Source organism: Pseudopipra pipra, chromosome 1 (assembly GCF_036250125.1).
Source record: "Pseudopipra pipra isolate bDixPip1 chromosome 1, bDixPip1.hap1, whole genome shotgun sequence".
NCBI classification, from domain to species: domain Eukaryota; kingdom Metazoa; phylum Chordata; class Aves; order Passeriformes; family Pipridae; genus Pseudopipra; species Pseudopipra pipra.
The window spans coordinates 35,708,342-35,729,124 of NC_087549.1; the positions used below are offsets into that span (position 1 = coordinate 35,708,342).

Sequence of the window (20,783 nt, forward strand, 5' to 3'; positions counted from 1 at the left end):
CTTCCTGGTGAAGGGGAAAACATCTGTGATTTAGCCATGATGAGTGACATATGTTTGGGGGTGGTGCCCTTGGATTCCCTTAGCACAGAGGTGCAGTGCCTGGTCTCCTGCTTTCCTCATGTCCTGACAAAGCTGTGGCCCTCTGTGCCATCTGCTCCTTGGGTCTAACTATTAGGGAAAATGGCCACAATCAGCACAGAAATGGTCATATGTTGATGGACATTCCAAAAGGAGTATCAAAGAGTCAAAAATAAATCAGCTTTTCCACCAGTTCGTCCTACAGAAATAAAAACAGTGGGGTGTTTCATACAGCCCTGCCTTTAACAGTGAGCTCAAGAACTACAAATGAGTCTGATCTGGCCATTTTTCGCTTATTTCCTGACAGCAGACTGGTGAATGTTCAGACACAGTATCTTCTCCTGCCCAAGCAGGTTCTACAGTTCATGTCTCCTGTGATTGACAGATTTGCTTTTGACTCAGGAAGAAATTTCTCCTGGCTTCAGACTCCTGAAACCCTACCTAAGTAAACTTTTTTTCTCTGCCAACCTGTAAAGTAGAAAGGATAGCAATTTCCCAGCTCATGAGACAGCTGTGAGGATGCACAGGCTACAGGGTCCTCACATCCCAGCACGGTGGAGTCATGAAGGGCCCAGGTGCTGTGGGGCCATACTTGCCAGAGTCCTCAGATAACACACTCGCAAAATCTTCCCGGTGCTTGCAATTTTCTCTTCCTAGTTCAGGGCCCAGCCGTCCTGCGAGGCCTAATCAGCTGACCAGGGGGTGGAGCCGAGGTTGCTTCCAGGGGATACAAACTGCTCCAGGGAGGGTGGTGACCTGGAGCAGGCAAACAGAGGTATGGCATTTTGTGTGGTGGGTTGCGTAGGCAGGGCGGGCGGGAAGGGCACAGCCACCCTTCCAGCTCTCTCTGGTGGGTTGTGAGGTAGGTGTGTGGCTGTGGGTATTTTTTTTATTTTTTTTTTTTCCCCTGCAACTCAACTCGACCCAGCAATGGTTTCCAATGAGCAAAAGCCATTGCTGCTGCTCTCAGGGGGACTGTGCTAACCCAGGCAGGACCCCCAGGAAGGATGCAGCTGTCCAGGTCACCGGCTGCACAGAGTGACTGAGCTTGGCATTAGTTCCTGAGGACAGTGTGAGAGGCGCCTGTGTGTGATGTGAGCAGGGGAATGATTTGCTGTGCTTAGTGGCAGAGCTCAAGGAACAAGTGGAGAGGCTAAGAAGTATTAGAGAGAGTGAAAGGGAAATAAGCTGGTGGATTTGTACCCTTTTGGCCCCAAAAGAAGTCCAGCAGGAGATGGTGAAGCCCTGCCCCTCCTGCCGTCAGGTAGACGGAGCAAACCAAGTAGATGGGGGGGAATAGAAACAGGTCCCCAATCGAATAGTTAAAGGAATCCCCTCCTGACCCCCATCACCTCCCATGGTTCCCTTAAAGAACAGGTACGAGGTCCTGGACCCAGAGAGTCAGGCAGAGGGCAGTCAAGAAGAGGATCTGTCTGGAGGGTCTCCCGGTTGCACCCCATCTACAGACAGATTGTAACCACAGCTATACAGAAAAACAGAAGGGTAGTTGTTGTAGGTGACTCCCTTCTGAGGGGAACTGAAGGCCCTATATGCCAACCGGACCCATTCCACAGGGAAGTCTGCTGCCTTCCCGGAGCCTGGGTGAGGGATATTATTAGGAGACTCCCTGAGCTAATCCGTCCTCTGATTATTATCACACTGGTGGTGGTCCAGGCTGGCAGTGATGACATTAATGACAGAGGTGCCAGGGTAATTAAAAAGGACTTGAAGGTGCTGGGTTGATTAGTTAATGGGACAGGAGTACAGGTGGTGTTCACCTCAGTTCCTGCAATAGCAGGGATGAATGAGGAGAGGAGTAGGAAAACTCATCAATAGGTGGCTAAAGGATTGGTGCTGCCAGCAGAATTTTGCTTTTTCAACCATGGAGCAAATTCTATGGTACCTAGCCTGCTAGAGTCAGACAGGCTTCATTTATCTAGCAAGGGCAAAAGGACTCTAGCCTCTAAGTTATCAGGGCTGATCAAGAGGGCTTTAAACTAGGTTCGAAGGGGGAAGGGGTTGAAACCAGGCTCTCCAGAGACAAGCCTAAGGGTGGAAAGCCTAAGTTAAGACTGAAATCAGCAGCGCAGCTGAAGTGCGTGTACACCAATGCACACAGCATGGGTAATGAACAAGAGGAGCTGGAAGCCACTGTGCTGCAGGAAAGCTGTGATGTAGTCGCCATCACAGAAATATAGTGGGATGATTCACATGACTGGAGTGCTGCTATAGATGGCTACAAGCTGTTCAGAAGGGATAGGCAGGGTAGGAGAGGTGGCTCTGTATGTTAGAGAGTCTCTTGACTGTAGAACTTGAAGTCAGTAACGATAAGGTTGAATGCCTGAGGATCAGAATCGAGGGGAAGGCCAACAAGGCTGATATCCTAGTGGCAGTCTGTTGCAGACCACCCAACCAGATTGATGAGGGTGATGAATTATTCTACAAGCAGCTGGTAGATGTCTCAAAATTGCCAGCCCTCGTTCTTTTGGGCGACTTTTACCTGCCACGTGTTTGCTGGAAACTCAACACAGTGGAGAAGAGGCAGTCTAGGAGATTCCTAGAGTGTGTAGAGGATAATTTCCTGCTCCAGCTGGTAAATGAGCCTACCAGGGGTGGGGCCCCACTAGACCTGCTGTTCACAGACAGAGGGGGTCTGGTGGGAGATGTGATGGTTGGAGGCCATCTGGGGCACAGTGACTATGAAATAATAGAGTTTTTCATACTCAGGGATGCAAGGAGGGCCATGAGTAAAACTTCTACCCTGGACTTCCACAGGGCAGATTTCAGCCTACTCAGAAGACTAGTTCAGAGTGTACCCTGAGAAACAACCCTTGAAAACAAAGGGGTCCAGGAGGGATGGACATGCTTCAAGAACCAAGTCTTGAATGCACAGGAGGAGGCTGTCACAGTGTATCAAAAGGCGAGCCGCAGGGGAAGACGATCTGTCTGACTGAACAGAGAGATTTTAAAGAAAATTAGGGTGAAAGAGAGAGCTTACTGACTATGGAAACAAGAGCTGGCTACTCATGAAGAGTTTAGGAATATAGTTAGGTCATGTAGAAAGAAAATTAGAGAGACAAAGGCACAATTTGAACTCAGTCTTGAAACTTCTGTTAGGGATAACAAGAAGTGCTTCTACGAATACATCAACAGCAAAAGGAGGGGCGAGGTAAACCTCCACTCTTTGTTGGACATGGGGGGGAACATAGTCACAAAAGATGAGGAAAAGGATGAGGTACTTAATACCTTTGCCTCAATTTTCAACAGTAAGACAGGTTGTCCTCAGGACAACTGGCTTCTGGAACTGGTAGACAGAGGCAGGAAGCCAAATAGCCCCCCTATAATCCACGAGGGAACAGTTAGTGACCTGCTGAGCCACTTGGATCCTCACAAGTCTATGGGACCAGATGGTACTGGAAGGCTGCTCTAGGGTCTCCCTAGGCCTTCTCTTCTCCAGATGAACAAGTCTCTCAGCCTGTCTTCATAGGAAGGGTGTTCCAGCTCTCTGATCATCTTCATGGCCCTCCTCTGGACTTCCTCCAACAGATCCAAGTACTTCTTATGTTGGGGTCCCCAGAGTTGGACACCGCACTCCAACTGGGGTCTCATGAGATCAGAGCAGAGGGGGTTAATCATCTCACTCGATGTGCTAGTCATGTGTATTGGGTTTGCATTACAAGGTTCTGGGAGCAGTGGGGGCTATAGGAGTGGCTTCTCTAAGAAGCTTCTAGAAGCTTGCCCCCTGTCCAACAGGGCCAATGGCAGCCAGCTCCAAGACAGATCCACCGCTGGCCAAGGCTGAGCCAATCAGCAATGGTGGTAACACCTCTGTGATAACATATTTAATAAGGAAAATGTTATTGCACAGAAGTAATGGTGGCCAGAGAAGAAAGGAGTGAGAATATGTGAGAGAAACAACTATGCAGGCACCAAGGTCAGTGAAGGAGGAGGAGGAGGTGCTCCAGGAGTCAGACAACACTGCAGCCCATGGTGAAGGCCATGGTAAGGCAGTTGTGCCACTGCAGCCCATGGAGGTCCACAGCGAGGCAGAGATCCACCTGCAGCTTGTGAAGGACCCCATGCCCGAGCAGGTGGATGCCTGAAAGAAGGCTGTGATCCCGTGGGAAGCCCATGCTGGAGCAGACTCCTGGTAGGGACCTGCAGACCCATGGAGAGAGGAGCCCATGATAGAGCAGGTTTCCTGGTAGGACTTGTGACCCTTTGGGAGACCTGTGCTGGAACAGGCTGTTCTTGAAGGACTGCACCCCACGGAAAGAACCCGTGCTGTAGGACCCCCATCTTCTGTCTCCATGCACCGCAGGGGGGTAAGAGGTAGAGCCTAGGAAGGACAGAGGGGTAGCAGGAAGGTGTTTTAAGGCTTGTTTTACTTCTTATTATTCTGGTTTTATTTTGATTCGTAAGTGGAATCAAATATAAATTTATTTTAATTCACAAGTGGAAATGTCACTGTACTTTCACCTGTGACAGTATTGGGGAGTGATGTCTCCCTGCCTTTAACTCATGAGCCTTTCATTGTATTTTCTCTCCTCTGTCCAACTGAGGAGGTTAAACCACCACATCATGTTTCTTTTCATGCAGCCCAGGAATGTCTAGGAGAAATAGTTGCAGTTTGTTTCCTCCCCAGGGTAGGTGATGGTGGGAGGCTCATTGCTAAGCCTGGTGCCCACCCAGCAGAAGCACCTCTGCCTCTGGAGCTGCAGTGGTGTCAGCTGCACCCTCGAGCATCACCATATCACCACTGCTCACAGGCCAAACTCAAAAGAGCTAAGCCAAGCCGTGGTTTTCAGTCATCCAGAAAATAGTGGAAGGCTTGCTGAAGAAACATGCAGGGATTAGTAATTTAACAAACAGGAGGTAAGGGTCAGCCTCCAAACATGAGCCTTCGCCTCTGAGGTCACTGCATTTAGAGTGTGTATGTGTCTGCATTCGCATAAAACACTGAAGTTCTTGAGTGCAGTGTTGTAATGTCTGTTTTCCAGAGCCCGAGGGGAATACCTAAACTGATTTTAACTGTACAGAGAATTCTTTTGTGAGAATTCCTTTGCAAGAATTCTTTTTTAATGCCTCCTCAGACCTGTTACTTGTCTTTTCCCCTCTTTGATTTCCGTCAAATTTTAGACTATAGCACATCTAATAACTAAAAACTATAATTCCAGGTTACATGTACTACTGCTGAACAAATATGTTTTAACAATATGCCTGCCTGCCATTTATATTTGCTTCTCATAAATGAGCTTGCTTTTGCCATGGCAAGAGTGCCCACCATAAGAGTTAATTTATGAAAATTCTGAATAATATTCACTTTTAATTCTCTTTTTTCCCTCCCCCCCAGTCATTCATTTGATGCTAAGACTGTCATTCACCAAAGAAATAGTAAAACAGCACTTGATTTAGGAGAGCAATCACAATTCATGTTTCAAATCCTGAATATTCGCAATATACTGAGAGAAATTATTACAGAATTATTCATCAAATTGCTTTGAATAACAAATAAATGTTGTGGAATTACGGTCCGACTGCAGACGTTTCACAAAGAGGCAAATATGGTAAAAATATTTAAATAAACTCTTCAGTGCTAATTAAGGTTTAGACTGCTATGCTCTTGGATCCTCTGAGCAGCAAGTTGCTTTGTAACTTATCCCATTGATTTCAGTGGTATGATCGATTCTGGTACGATTTGCAACATAAAGATTTTGCCATGGAAATGCCAAACAATAGAAAAGAAATATAATTTGACCGTTTTACCCAGTATCTTCGTTTCTGGCCATAGGCTAGAAGGATCTGAAAAGATGTATTTATTCTCATGAGCCCTAAAGCAAGTTTCTTTGCTTATGTCTTGAGTCTGTTTATAAACTTACAGCAAGTGTTAAGGAGCTGGAGTTTAACTGCTTAATATTGCATTCTTCTCTACACTTGGCCAGCCTTAGAAGTCTGTGAAAACCGTGTCCGTGGGTCAGCTGGGATGCCCGATGTGCATCTGTGTATGTAACGGACATGCTGCCTCTGATAACAGCAGGGTTATGTCTGCTGGCTACAGGGATTTGTGCAGCCTGAAATAAGCAGGCAGAGGCAGAATAGAGGCACCAGAAGGCTAATTCCAGATACTGGCTGACAGTTATTTTCTCTCAATTCTTACTTAAATCACTTTGGTTAAAAAACTATCAAAACTATTTATTTGTATTTTGCTTAGCAAGGAGTTGTTTTCATCAAAACTGGAGTCAAAATTCGGTGGGTCACATTTGTTTTGTTAGAAGCCCACATGGGGACACTGCTGCAATAAATCTGCCTGCTTTTGAGACAGATCAGGATTGAAGTGAAATAAAAGTATGGCTAATTGCAAAATCAGAACTTTTTAACAGACTTCTTCAAAAGGTGCAGGTATTTACATTTAGTCTGCAGCACAATGAAAAACAGTGGTCTTGCAGGTTCCGGCAGCAAGATCGGCTCATCCCTCTTAAATTTTCCCTGAATGACAAATACATGTTGTCAAGAAGAAAAACAAAAAAAACCCCACCTCTTCAAGAATTCGGAGGAATGAGGTTTGCATTGACTGTTAATGTTCTCTGTTGCAGATGCAAACATAATTAATGTAATCTAACACATCTTGAAGTAAACTAATGTGCATACAGATATAAACAACAATTCCAGTCTTTTAAAGAGTGCAAATCTGATGCTTATTAGAACAGTTCATAATCACTCCTATTTCAAGTTCTGCATGAGAATGCGCTGTAATGAGGAATTTAAAATTTTCTAATTAGACATGATTTTATAAAACAGACATAATTAAAATGGTGAGGATTACGCAAAGAAGGATGAGAAAACATTGTAAAACAGACAGAAAGGAAGAAAAAGAGTATAAATAAGGAAAAAATAAGGACAAAGCATCACTGATGAATCAAATTTATCCTTCATAATTTGAAGTGTACTGCAGTTTTTGATTTCACAGCGCAAAAAAACTACCATCAAACATTTTTTATAAGGTTATGCTAGCATAGGTATATTCATACTGACAATTTTATTTGATTAAAGGATGCTTACTAAGCTTTGGAGTTTATTTTCATAAGTTTTAGCACTTCAGAACAGGAAATTGCAGTCTATAGACCTTCACTGTTATAACTGATCAAAATACATAGATAATAGTTCTTAGCTGTAGAGCCATTGCAGAGCTATTTACCCTGATTTGTATTCAGTGAGAGATTGGACCAAATAAAAATATTTTCTATATATTTCGAAGAAGGAGGGTGATGTTCTTCTGCTGAAAGACAGGAAGGGGGAAGAAGCTGACTCTACAGTGAGCATTTCTTCCTCTTCCACCATGCCGTGTGGGTGCCAGGTGGGGTGCTGAAGGCTTGTTTATTCCCCAGCAATGCACAAGAAACACTCTACAGAACAGTTTGTTTGAGGATGAAGGTGACGGAAGATGACTAACCTTTGTTAGCAGGATACGTTGGACCCCAAGGGAAGAGGGATCCAATTTCCTTCTTTTTAATGCATTTACGAAGATGAGTTCATTTTGCCTTTGTAGTTTTAACAGAGACATTTTAAAAGGCTTGGGAATGAAGCTTTAGCTGGGAGACATATTTTGGTTTGTGTTGTCACAGAACCAGCTGATTTTCCCCAATGGTTTAAGCAGTTTCCAGATTGTAACAGGGTATGCCACATATTAGCTAATACTGAACAAGAGCCTCTCCAAAGAGTCGCTGCATTTCCAAATGCTAAATACAGGGGGAGAAATTCAAGGAAGTACATATGTTGCTTCTAGTTTCCACAATATTTTGGGTGTGACTGACTAGATTCATATGTTCCCGTATTTCACCAGCAGATAAGTATTGGACTCAGAAACAATTCACCCTATCAATATGAAAGTGATGTGCGAAGCCAAGAACGCTATTACTTAAGTTCTTGCCAACTACCCTTGATCAATAGATGAAGGTCAAGTCACTCAGACACATATATCTATTTCTGATCAACCAGTTCTAGCTGCAAAGCTGGGAAATTGTTTATCAGTTAGGAGCTAATCTGCATATATTAAAAGAGCAACGTTCCTCTTTACTGATAAATAAATATCCATCAATGTTGCAAGTGATAATGTTTATTTTGTGACGATTTATTGTCTTGACTAAATCTATGACTGATAGCTAAGAGAAAGCATGTCGAAACTCATCCAAAAGTGAACTTGTTGAGTAAAAGGATCTTAGTTTTGATGCATTTGTTCAGCAAAAAATTACTAATATAATGCTAATATAATTACTGATATCATAACAGATGAAATCTGCCTTTCTTCTTCCTCTTGCAAATAAAGATAAAAAAGCTTGCTTTGAAAGAGGTCTGAAATTTTACTAAAAATTAAAATAATAGCTAAAAGATAACCTTCTGAAAGAAATTAAAAAGATATGGGGAAAAGATTCCTTGTTCATACTGTAGCAGATAAAAAATAAAGACAGTTGACATTACAGTAGTTTTACTCATGACAAGGATATAGAATTTCATGAAGCAAACTCACTAGCAGCATCATGCCCCATCTGCAAGTTAGTATTGACTTTACATTGTCTTTTTTCTCTTCATTTATATGTTGAAATGATGTCTCTGGCTACTGGCACTTTATCTTCAGCTTCAACAGGAATGCAATTCCTATATGGATCTGGTACGGATACTGGTTAAAGTGTAAGCAATGGTAAGGGCCACAGGTTTCCAATGTGCAGCATTATCCAAAGGATTACTTCACTTTCAGTGGTCAGATCTTTTGGACTATCTAGTTCTGTGTGTGACTGCACCAAACTTCATCACTGAGTGCAGAAGTACCATCAGTTTCTGATCCATCTTCGTCATGTTAGGGATGCTCTCTCAGGTCATCTCTCTTCTTCAGAGAAGGAAAATAAAGTTTTTGGAAAAAAAATGTCTTAAGTTTGGCAGGCTCTGCTTGTCTACTTGGCTCTGCAAATGCCGCAGCGGAGAAGATGGCCATGTTCACACCATTGTCCTGTTAGAGCTGGGTTTGTGTCTTTACACTTCATTTGAGATCAATGACACATGAATGCTGGTGAACAGTGAGGCCTGCTCACTCCTCAGTGTCAGAGGTAGGATTAGTTTAAACCAAAGAGGCTCCATACAGACAACAAAGAATGACTTTTAGCAAATAATCAATGCTGAAATTTTTCTGACAGCTTGGTAATGGGGAAGCTTTTACTTCAAAGACACAGAGCTTTCCCAGTGCATTATGTACATTTATGATATGTGCTTTTAATTAAAATTGAGATAAGGACATTGTTCCTTTACATAAAATTTCATGACCTTCAGGTTTGTCAAAAGTGCTGGAATTTATGGACGTTGAAATTTTCTGAGGTACTGTGGTAAGGTGATACCTGCCCTGTCCCAGCAGATTTTAATATGAAGTAACTGGAGGTGTGAAGAAGTGGTCCAGCAATGCTGCACTTCTGTCGTAAGAGGTGGATTTTTGTATTTGATTTCTTCATTGAAAAGGTCTTTCTGCCTCAGAGTGCAGAATGGACATGCGTATCATGTGTATCTACTTCTTGCTGAGGTGTATCTACAATGGACTTTTAGCTATGCAGTCCACAGTTTCAGTGGCTTGCTATTACAAAATGCCTTGGTCTGAAACCAAGTTCTGGAGACCACCCTGAGAGCCATAGTTACCTGCTCTCCAACTTCCAAAGCAAACATTAGTGTTTTTAGTCCCTAGAACTCAGAGATACCTCACTCAAACAGGGGCCGTCCAATTTACCTTCTACGTAGAGGTGTGAAGGGCTGATAATGACAAAATTGTTTCTTTATAGAAAGATACATAATATTTCTATATCCAGTTGATAATAGAAACTACCTCTGACTTCTCAGGGATTTTTGACTGATGGACTAAGGCAGGAAACTACCTAAAATAGCAAATGGGAGGTAGAAAAGACAAACATGCAGTTCTTATAATTTTATGGTTTATTATATTATGTAGTGTGTGTTTATGTGGTAGGAAAAGCTCAAAAGTATTATCCCTCATTGTTCTGCAATACTTTTTTTGAGCATTTCAAGGCCAGTAAGACCTAAATAAAGTCAAAGATCCAAACAGCTCATTCTTGGCTTGCACTGTAACATTGCAGTAGCATGTGCTTTTGATGGTTTTATTTTGTTAAACAAAAACATGAGTGAATTCTTGTTTCTTCTCATCTAAATGCAAAAGATTAATGAATTAAGCTTTGTTCAAGACGAACAAGAATTTCAAAATTATTTTTCTCCTTAGTGAACATTTGATCTGGTCCTGTCAAGATGCATTTTTAAGGTGTCCCTTCCTGATCTTTCCCAGTAGATAGTTAAAACTGGAGTCTGCTTTAACAGATTTTCACACTGTAGATGGGCTATTGGATGCTTTAGAAGGTAAGACATGATTATTGAATATCAGTGCAGAATGTGTCAGCTCCACATGGAGAAGAAGAGGAAAATAAATAGAACAAATCCTCTGATGGAAATAATTCTTAAGTAGAGCGACAGGCAAGAATTATATAAGAAAGAAAAATGTTTAGTCTTGGATATTGAAAGTCATAATTTCACACTGTAGCCAAAAAAGGACTCTGTTTTTTAGCAGAACTGAGAAGCTGGCTTTTACCACTGCTGTAGTCCCCAGTTACAGAGGTGTGAAATGTTTACTTAGAAAGTGCAATTTTTCACAAACGACCATGTAAAAACATTCATACCCATGGGAAAACCCCATTTCATACATGCATGAATGTATCTAAACATCATGAGTTCTATCTACTGGATCTGTTGCAGGAAGACATTTCCTGGACTGACCTCGTCCTCTGAGCCTCACTGGGGACTTTGTCCCCATTGGTGAATTCTGCTGTTGTTCCCTGTTGCTTCTGCTCCCATCAGGGACTGCACCAAAACTGAGTGATAGGAGCTCCTGAACTTGTGTATCATTACCCCATGGTGTGGCCCTTCTTCCCAGTGCCTTCTACCTTGGGGCCATGATGACTTTCTCCAGCCCTACTTCAAAGACGTTTTAACTGCTGGCAAAAACATTATAAAAGGCAAAGACTGGTTCGAGTTTTCCATAAAACCGCTTGCCCTACTCATCAGTTTTCACAAGACCTCTGAGAGCAGTGACAACCCAACTGGCCTTGGATTATTCAGAGCAATATTTTGTCTGATAATTGAGTTAAACTAGTTATTCCTATAGCCAGAAAGCATGAACAGGATGATAAGGGAAGACTGATTTATGATCACTTGGTATCTGAAAGGTGTAGCATTCTATTTCACAAATAGTATTCCTCTAGATTGGAAAACATCATAAACACTTTGGAAAGCCTTCATCCCAGACCCATACACCACATGTATTTTTTTAACATTTTAATTTAGCTATCTGTTTTGGATTACATAAATAAAAAAAAATGAATTCTGTATTTTCTTTCTAAAATAAATCAATTCTGCTACATTGGAATTACCGATTAGATTGAGCATTAGGGAATGTATAAAACTGCATCTTTAACAGACACAACAACATTTCTCAATGAGAATCAAGCAGTTTGCAGTGACCTTCATGTTGATCAGTGGGGGGTCAGTACTGGCATTAAATCATTTTGATTCACAGATGAGATCAACATATTCATATTTGTTTGCCAAATGTGTATTTTAATTTAAGCTTCCTCTGATTGATGCATGTAATTTATGCTGCTTAGAACTAAGGCATCATATTTTTCTTTTTTCCTAACTAACCGGGGGAGACTTTCTTGGAAACAGATAAAGGAAAGAGTCCAGTAATTTGTAGCAATGTGACTACAGCCACACATGTTCTAGAATTAATGTTCTTCATTAGGGTGAGGAGTATCAGCTGTATATATACATCAGGATTTTAATTAACTTGGTCCCCACAACAGGGCACATGATTCAAACTGTTTTTCCTTTTTTTCTTATTAGATGAAAAAAAAAAACCAAACCAACATGATATAAAGTTAAAACAAGAAAAAAACTCAAAAAGCAAACCAAACAACCCCATGCACATACAACAATAAGAAACAAAATCTAAGAGTTGCAGTCAAGGTCAAGAATATTTCTATAAGTCAGAATTAATCATCAGGGGTAACTTGGCACTGATGACTCACAGAGCAGTGGTCTGACTGAGAGGTTAGCAGTTCTATCTACCCACCCTGCTTAGCCCAGTCTGACACAAGGGTAGTAACTCATTCATGGGATAGTTTAAATTCTATTTCATTTACAAGTGACTTGTAATTGGCTGCAAAAAACAGTAACTGCTAAAAAAAAAAAAAGATTTGGACTTTGAGATACATTTTAGGAGAAAAAAAAAAAGCTAATCTTCTATAGAAAAAGTTTTCTAAGTCCTGTTAATCTTACCCATCAGCTACTTTCTCCACAGCTCCAAAATTGCCATAGATATTTTATCATGTAAATAATTGCCATTGAAAAAGCCCTTTTTAAAGTAATGTGGGCAAGAGTGGGGCAGTGCATTTTATGCAGTCTCAAGCATGACATGTATCAGACCCCAGATGGTTTTGTATGTTCAGGCAGTCCCACATGGAGCTGGGTATTGGGTTAGGTAAAACTAGTGCTAACTCAATGTAGCTCAACGGCTGAGAGTACAGAGAGGGTCTAACACGAGTGAATCCAGCACTGTCCTGCACTGTGACAGGTGGGTTTCCCTTTAAGTGAGCCCTGAAATCACTGTCCAGGGGAAAATGCACCTTACACTGTGAATGACTGGTTCACATTTCCCCTGTTCTCTGTGTAACCAAAGTGATGACCAGACTTGAAGCCATGTTGGCTCAAGAGTTTTGTGTTTCACTGAGCATGAATTATATCTATGAAAAAAACGTGATGAGTGACCCTCCATGGACTTAGCATGTCCATGAGTTTGAGTACATAACTAAAGTCTGGATGCTTGTATGAACTGTAGCTGAACAGATAAGCAGGGACTCATGGAATTTAGATACACAATTTTCAAGATGGGTCAAACAGCTGTAGAAAAGCTATTCTTCTACCAAAAATAAACGCAGGTGACAGCTTTTGGAGACCTTTCATTGCTTTTCAAATCCCCACTCTCCCATAGTTCATTTTGCTATGTCAATGAGGTTATGAAATATGGGGGAGCAAATTCATACTTTGATTTTTCTTTTAACCTATGCCTCCACTTGAGGAGAAGTAGCAATTCCAAATGAAAGAAAAAATTAGGCAGAAGTTTAAAATGTCTTTGAATTCTGAAGTTTGGCTATTCGTGTGCATTACCTAGAATAGCATTACTATCATTTGATAAAGAATGAAAAAATACTGACTTAAGCAAAGTTCAACAAAATTTCAGAAAATTCCCTCCATCAGATTTTATTTATCCAGGCTAGTATGTTTTTTTGAGGGGGTGATGGGGTGGTGTCTTCCATTTGTGAAATAAGGCATATAGCCTATGCCTGACATTGCTTCTTTAAGGCAAGTGTATGCGTTACAATTTCATCAAATGTTTAATTGACTGAGGTAGAAGAGCTGAGAGTTTGGATGAAGGTGTATCACTTACAAGAAAACATTTCTGAATATTCAGTCTGCATTTCCTTCTGATTTGACAAAGCCACAAGAATGGGAGTGATTTGCTTTTGGAGCTGTAGGAATGTGAAGATATAGAAGTCTGTGCAACTGAAGAAATCTGGGCTTTACAGACTTTTTGTTGCTCTATATTCTACTGCTTTCTTAATCTTAACATCTGACCAACATCCAACAGCACATGAGTAAGCATGCCAGATGTGTTCTGTCTGTTCTTTCCTCCTTTCCCCCAAAAGGGTGAAGCTATATTTTTTTTTTTTTAGAAGTAACAAGAATGGTGACATAGTATGTATCATGCGTCCTATCTCTGTATCTCCTTACAGTATCTTGGAATCATAGAATTGTTTGGGTTGGAAGGGACTTTAAAGATCATTTAGTTCCAACGCCCCTGCTGTGGACGGGGACACCTTGCAGGTTGCTCAAGGCCCCATCCAACTTAGCCTTGAACATTTCCAGGGATGGGGCACTCACAACCTCTCTGGGCAACCTGTTCCAGTGCCTCACCATCCTTGCAGTAAAGAATTTCTTCCTAACATCTAATCTAAACCAACCCTCATTCAGTTTTAAGCCATTACCCCTTTTGTAGTTCTAAGCATGTTTGCACATGCAGGTATTCAAGAGAGAGAAAAAGATAAACTCACATACAGTTCCATACAGACCTTCCCAGAGTGCACGTCCTGTCTTGCTGGTTAGAGGAGGGAAAGTCAGTGGGAAGTTCCTTGCTCTCTGAATGCAAGTGAGCATTTGATGCTCACTGACCTTGGATATTCTTCATTCTCTGCAAAGATGATCTTTATCTTTTCTATAGAAATTGTTATTGTGCTAGAAGATTGTTTGTGCCAGGGACTAACATGGAATTAGCTTAATTTATGCAATTTGTGTAATATTATTGGTTGGGAATCAAGGCAAAGGAAGCTGAACTGGCGCGTCTTTTACAATTTGTAAAAGACTCCTTGTTTGAACAGAGATGTCTGCACTGGTGTGACAGTGATCCTCACCTTTAACAAGGATTGCGTCACAACAGTGAGACACAGTTTATTTAATTAAAGAAATTCCAAAGACATGGACAAAATCTGCATGCAGTTAAATCTTTTGGAGTTAGCTTTAGCATAACTTCTGCCTTTGACACAAATTCAAAATAGTCTGACTTCTGATTACATACTTCCTACCCCATCTATTTTAGACATCCAAGATGTAATTCTGAGCAACTAATATCCTAAATTCTTTGCAATTAATATCCTAAATTCTTTATACAATTAACAGAAGGGCTATATTTCTGAAAAGAGGTAGATTTGATACTAAAGTTAGGACAGATTTCCATAGCTCTGAAATAGTGGAAAATAGATACACTGTAGAGAAATGTGAAGGATCCTAACATGCTGACAAAATATCCTAGGGATCTTGGCACAGTCTTAAAGAGCATAATCCTGGTAAAAGAACACTAGTCCTTGTTTGCTATTTACCAGTAAGTCTTCTTTGTTTGTTTCAAGTATCTTAAACTGTCCTGTTAATCAGAGTAATAGAAAAGATGCCTTTTATGAGTCTGGAGCCACTGGAGCCAGCTGATACTTTAAATCTTTGCATTTCTGATAAGATAAATTGCATGTTTAAAGGATGACAAATTACACAGAGTTATATTTCACTATGCCACAGTGATTTAGAAAATCACTTCACATTATAAACATTTTTTATTTAAGAACTATTAGAGCACACATTTTTGGTTGATAATAACCAACAAAAGCTATTTATTTTGGATTTAACACAAACATGTTTGAGGCTTCTCTGAGAACACAACACTGTCTCATTTTATTCTAGGGGAATAATGTTATTGTTTAATGGTAAGAAGAAATCTAACTGAGTGGTTATATCTGTTGTATAATGAAAACAGTAAACCTACACTTGATCTAGAGATGCATGCCTGGAAACAGATCTAGCAGTCAAAATCCAGGTTGCACAGCTCCTTTGTTTATGAAAATCACAGGTCATCAAAAACCTGCCTATTGTTAAAGCCATTTATCAGCTGATTATTTCCATACCATTATTTCTTTCACTATTCTAAGTCACCAGTAATTTAGAAATATTGACAAATGTTTCTTAAAAAAACAAGCTCACGCTGTCTCTGCAGGTTGATCAGATGAGCTCTCTCTTGTACATCGGAAAGCTGACTACTTTCCAACAACTTGATTTCACAAATGGAAAAACAGCATCTGTTTTCCTGCAGCTCCACATATGGCTCTCACTGTTGCTGCACGGAGCTAAAGCAGGTAGCCCCCGCGAGCACGGCCCTCCAGAGCCCTGCAGCCCCCCGGGAGCAGCCACCACCGTTCAACTGCGAGGGACACTGGTTCCCCAGGCAGTTGGGAGTCTGTACTTCATCAGCATATGCAAAGCATCCCTCCCAACATCAACTTGTAGGGAAAAATGCTCAAATGTGTATTTAGGACTCCTGCGCTTGTCTGTTTGATGTGGCAATTTCAGTGTATCTACTACAAGGCATGATTGCTCAAGGACTTTAGCAAATGTCTAGCCGTCGTCAATGGACCATGAGAGGACCTGAAATAATTTGCAGGCAGAGTTGTCTGTGCATGTGAAGAAGGGAAACAGAGCATCTAAGCTAGAATTAAGATAAAATGCATGTACTTTTTCTCCACGGCACATGATTATTTTTGGCTCTGTAATGTATGCTATCCAGCAGCTCTTGCTGGTCTATTCACAGGAGTTTGAAGCTCAAGTCAAATAAAAATATCAAGGCTTTTTTTTTCTTTTTTTTCCTTTTCATAGGTTTTGGTAAGCACATGTGCTTGTGAAGGTCAAGGGACTGGCAGCATCAGAAATTGAATTTCTGAATACATCCGCAGTCCAGGTATATTTCAGACAGGTGCTCTCATTCCCAGACTGCCCTGCCAATGACCTTAACCCCGATTTGGAAGGACAACCCAATCTACTATAAAGAGGAAAGGTGATTTAGTCTCCAGCCATGCTGACAGAGTCTTGGACCTCTCTGAACACAGTTTGTCATTTGTGCTGAAACATCAAATCATTTGGTAATGTGAACTATCTCCCACTAGCGATTAAACTGAGACTAATTACTAGTCTTTCCCTCTAAAATCTGACTCTGAATAATCCCAGTGATAACATTTTCACTCTGTATTTTCATCTTCATAACAAAATGTAATACATAACTATCTATTTAACCATATATTGGTACTATTGTTTCCAACTACTTAAGGTCAGACTCAAGAAAAGAAAAGATAATTTTCTATGGTCATTGTTGGAGACTGCATTATAGCAGATTATAATTTAACAGAAAGCTGATTTGCTCAAAACTATCATTCCTTCCTTCAAAGCATTTATCCTCATCTTCAAAGCCACCAACTGATCCCCAAAAGCACTTTGGGTCAAATCTAACACTGATAAATAACTATACACTCTCTGGTGAGATGGTATCTCAGCTCATGGCACAATAAAATCACCATGGTCCAGGAGAAATGCTGACACATGGCTGCAGCAAGGCACCTTTAGAAGAGAATAGCACAAGCTTGGAAGTTGGCTGCAATCCACCTTTGGGGCAGGAGGAAATAAATATAAGCCCATGACTGTAGTTCCCACAGAAGAGGAACAACCAGCAGCACCTCAGGAATGACCTCAGACAGATAGGGACAGCAGGTGGGTCTGAAGAAGGTGAAGGCAATCAAGTAAGAGATAAGGAAAGAATGAACACAAAGAGAAGGAGGGGGGAAAAAAACAGAAGACAGAAGAAATAAAGAGAGAAAAACAGAGGAATTAAAGCTGGTGAGAGGATGGATATGAGGCAAAGATGTGTCAAATGTGCTCATCAGCTCAAGGAAAACAAAGCTCAACATGATTTTGCTTGATGCAGGGAAAAGAAACATCCCATTACTGAAATCTGTGACAGGCTACAGCATTATTCTACTCTCCTGTGTCAGGAAAGAGCTAGTATTGTTTAACCAGCCAGGGCAGACATCAGACTGTGAGGGACAGTGAGAAAGAGAAATGCCAGCTTGGCTGCTGTTTTGCAGGGTGGTAAAACTCTTACTTTTCACTAAAGTGGAGAGCTGAGATAAACAAGGTCTTACCATGGTTCCTGGCAAAAAGCCATCCGTATTGCTTTGCTTGACCTCTTGTAGCTTTAATCTTGCCCTAACTTACTTAAATGTGTGTTGTGAAGCAAATGCTCTCTGCATGCTCTGCAGAACTGGGGCAGGTGAAAAGTTCACTGTTCCCTGAGCCCAGAGGGAGAGACAAGTTTTGTGGGTCGTAGTCTCCCATATCTAGGATTTGGCAGAATTTTCCTATCACTATGTAGATATCTGGCTATCTCATTTGGAAAAATAACAGGACCTACACTGAAACTGAAAGGCCAGGAGGGAAGCAGAGTCCCAATGTGCTGTATCTGCCACAGAGAGGCACCGTGGCAAGCAAGCTGTGGGTGTCTGCTTTGCATGGCTGCTGAATATCTTCTGATATACTGAAATACTGATACATACACGGAAAATTATGTTGGAGCCATTAAGTAATTACTTTCCGCACTTGGACAGTCAATGCACTGTATGGTAAGTACAGAAATCCAGTGCTTTCCAGCAAATTTTCAGAATAACATGAATGATCATTGTACAGCTGCACTCTTAAGTGCCAAAGTTTCTGTTTGTTTGATAACCTCAGTTGTGAATGTATTAGTAAAGATACCTTTTTATTTGCATTGTGATAGATGTGGCAAATGGAGAGTATTCTTTCTGTCAGGGCACTTTATCCACAGATAAAGCTCTTTGAAAAGAAGATATCCAAGTCCAGTTAAATATAACAACTTCTTATAGGAAGAACACTGACATATCAACGATGTAAAAACAGGCACTGTGACATTTTTAAAAGTCTGATCTCCTTTTCAACACTGAGGTCTGTGCTTTTATGTTGAACCAGGCTTCCAGGTAGCGCTCCATTTCACTCAGTGAAATGCCATGGATATGTTCAAAAAGAGCAAAATTTCTCCCTTAGAGAGCAGTAAATTTTCCAAGTGTTTGCAGTTTGTTCTTTGCAGATGGATGAAAAAAGGAGGGAATCCACCTCAGAAATTATTAGAATACTGTCATAGTATCATTCATCTTGGCAAAAGTTGACTGAGCAGATGATGAAGATCCACTTAACTTGGACTCAATCAAAGGTTTTGCTATTTTCATTTCACAGGCCAGATGTAGCTCATCACCAGTTGGAGCTGATTTCAGAAGAGGTGTTAGAGTTTGCTAGTCCAAGAGACGATCTGATCCAGGCATCAAAGGGAGCCACGAGAGAAGTGTGTACTCTCCCCCCTCCTTGCAATTGTCTGCGGCACCGCCTGCTCACTTCTGACAGCCCCATGCCACCCTCCCAGAGCAAGGGCTCCCACGTTCCCTTCTTCAGCCCTTCCCTCCCCAGCCCAATCTACCATCCTGCTGGCAGCCAGCTAAAGAGTGCAGACTTGGTGCCTGCACAAAAGTGAGGAGGAATTACTAATAAACACAAGCCTGTGCACTGGGAAAATTAAGAGCCAGCTTCGTGCTGTGTGTTCACTTGACTCATCCACACCTATGCACTGAGCAAGGAGGTAACTATCTCCTCGCACTTCTCCTTTGTGGCTTTTAAACTTTTTCACTCTTTTGTGGGGAACACATTCTAAGTTATGTGTGCAGCATCTGTTGCCTGGTTTTTCTGACCCATGCCAGAAGCTTTTTTAGTCTAAAATGACTGATATGGTTTATTGCTGAGGCCCACAGTATTCAAGATACAAAAGGTTGATCAATACCCCAGCAGGATGCAAAAAGAGTGTGAAAATTTTTCTTACCCCTTCTTACGTCCTTAAAAAAATGTATGCCTGAAATATTTACACCGATGCTCCCCAATTTCTATCACTGGTTCTAATCAGAGTTCAGTATATCTCTTGGAAAAAAAAGCCCTTGCAAGCAGTGATAAATAGATAATGTCAATTACCGTGGTATTCATGCAGTAGAGCTTTGTTTTGTTAGACTGTGATTCAGCCTCATACAAAGGGTCCACCTGACACATCGTGAACTTCAGAACCTAACTGGAATTTCTCTGGGGTTTACATTTTTCTTGATGCTACACAGGGTGACTTTTCTCTCTCTTACAGGTTTTCTGGGAGTGGGTCATGGGATTCTCTGACACATTTATAAAACATTTATAAAAAGCATTAGCAACTTAAAGCTTTCTGTCTGATGGTATTTCTTCTCTCTCCAGTTTCTGGTCAGATAATCTTAAAGACACTCTAACCAGCAGAGCAGGAAAACTTCATTAGGATGTTGCAATCAAACTAGTAAAATAGTTGTTTGGGTTTTCCAGCATATTTCCAGCACAGATCTATGTTGAAGTCAAAAAAGGTAGTCCAGTTGCAGACTTTACAAGGTCAAATTTTTGCCTGGTCAGACTTTATGTTGGTTGCTTACAATGTTCTGTTCCAATAAAGACTATTCAAATCCACGGACTCCAAGTGTGTGAATGGATGAACCAATCAAAATTCCCGTTGTAACAATGCATTATAGGATATTAGAATAGCAAATATATATATCAGTGTTAGAAAAGATGAGCTGTCAGTTTTGTTCTTCTCCTTTCACATTTCTTCATTTTCTTCCTTATCATCATGCCAACGACAGCAGCTAACAAAACATTTAAAAAATGGGAAAAAAACCCCACCATTGCCCCAGCAATCACCATTTGGAACATTTTCATAAATGTTCTTTTCAAGACATGCCCTATTCAATGAAATAGATGCCTGAAATCATGCATACTTCAACGTATTTCCTTTTCACATTCCTTCTGGACGTGTATTTATATGCCAACTCGTCTTCATAAATTTCATACTGGCCTTATAATAGCACAAATTAATGATGCCACTAGAAAAGAACTCAGCTGCTTTCAAAGGAGCAATAATCATGTCAGAGGTGCAGTTGGCATGAAGATGATTGAGTTGCACCTCTTCTCTGAGATATTTTCAGGGATGAATCATCCCTTACATAACATATAGCAACGGACAAATTTTCCATGTTATTCTGATACCTCATGCCATCACATTTAATTGTGTAACAGTCAGTCACTATCGCATAAATTTGCTTCCTCAATGATTTGTTGTA

The 20,783-nt window shown here is 41.1% G+C and overlaps 1 long non-coding RNA gene across 2 annotated transcripts in view; it reads left to right on the forward strand.

Annotated features, from left to right (window-relative positions):
- LOC135412912 (uncharacterized) overlaps positions 1 to 20,133 on the forward strand; it is a 38,857-nt gene extending 18,724 nt beyond the window's left edge. The window contains exons 4-5 of one of the 2 annotated variants that reach the window (XR_010430026.1): positions 16,426 to 18,218; positions 18,847 to 20,133. This is a non-coding gene — a long non-coding RNA (uncharacterized LOC135412912). The remainder of the gene's footprint in view (positions 1 to 16,425; positions 18,219 to 18,846) is intronic. The other variant, XR_010430020.1, reaches the window with a different exon arrangement.
- The last annotated feature ends 650 nt before the right edge of the window (positions 20,134 to 20,783 follow it).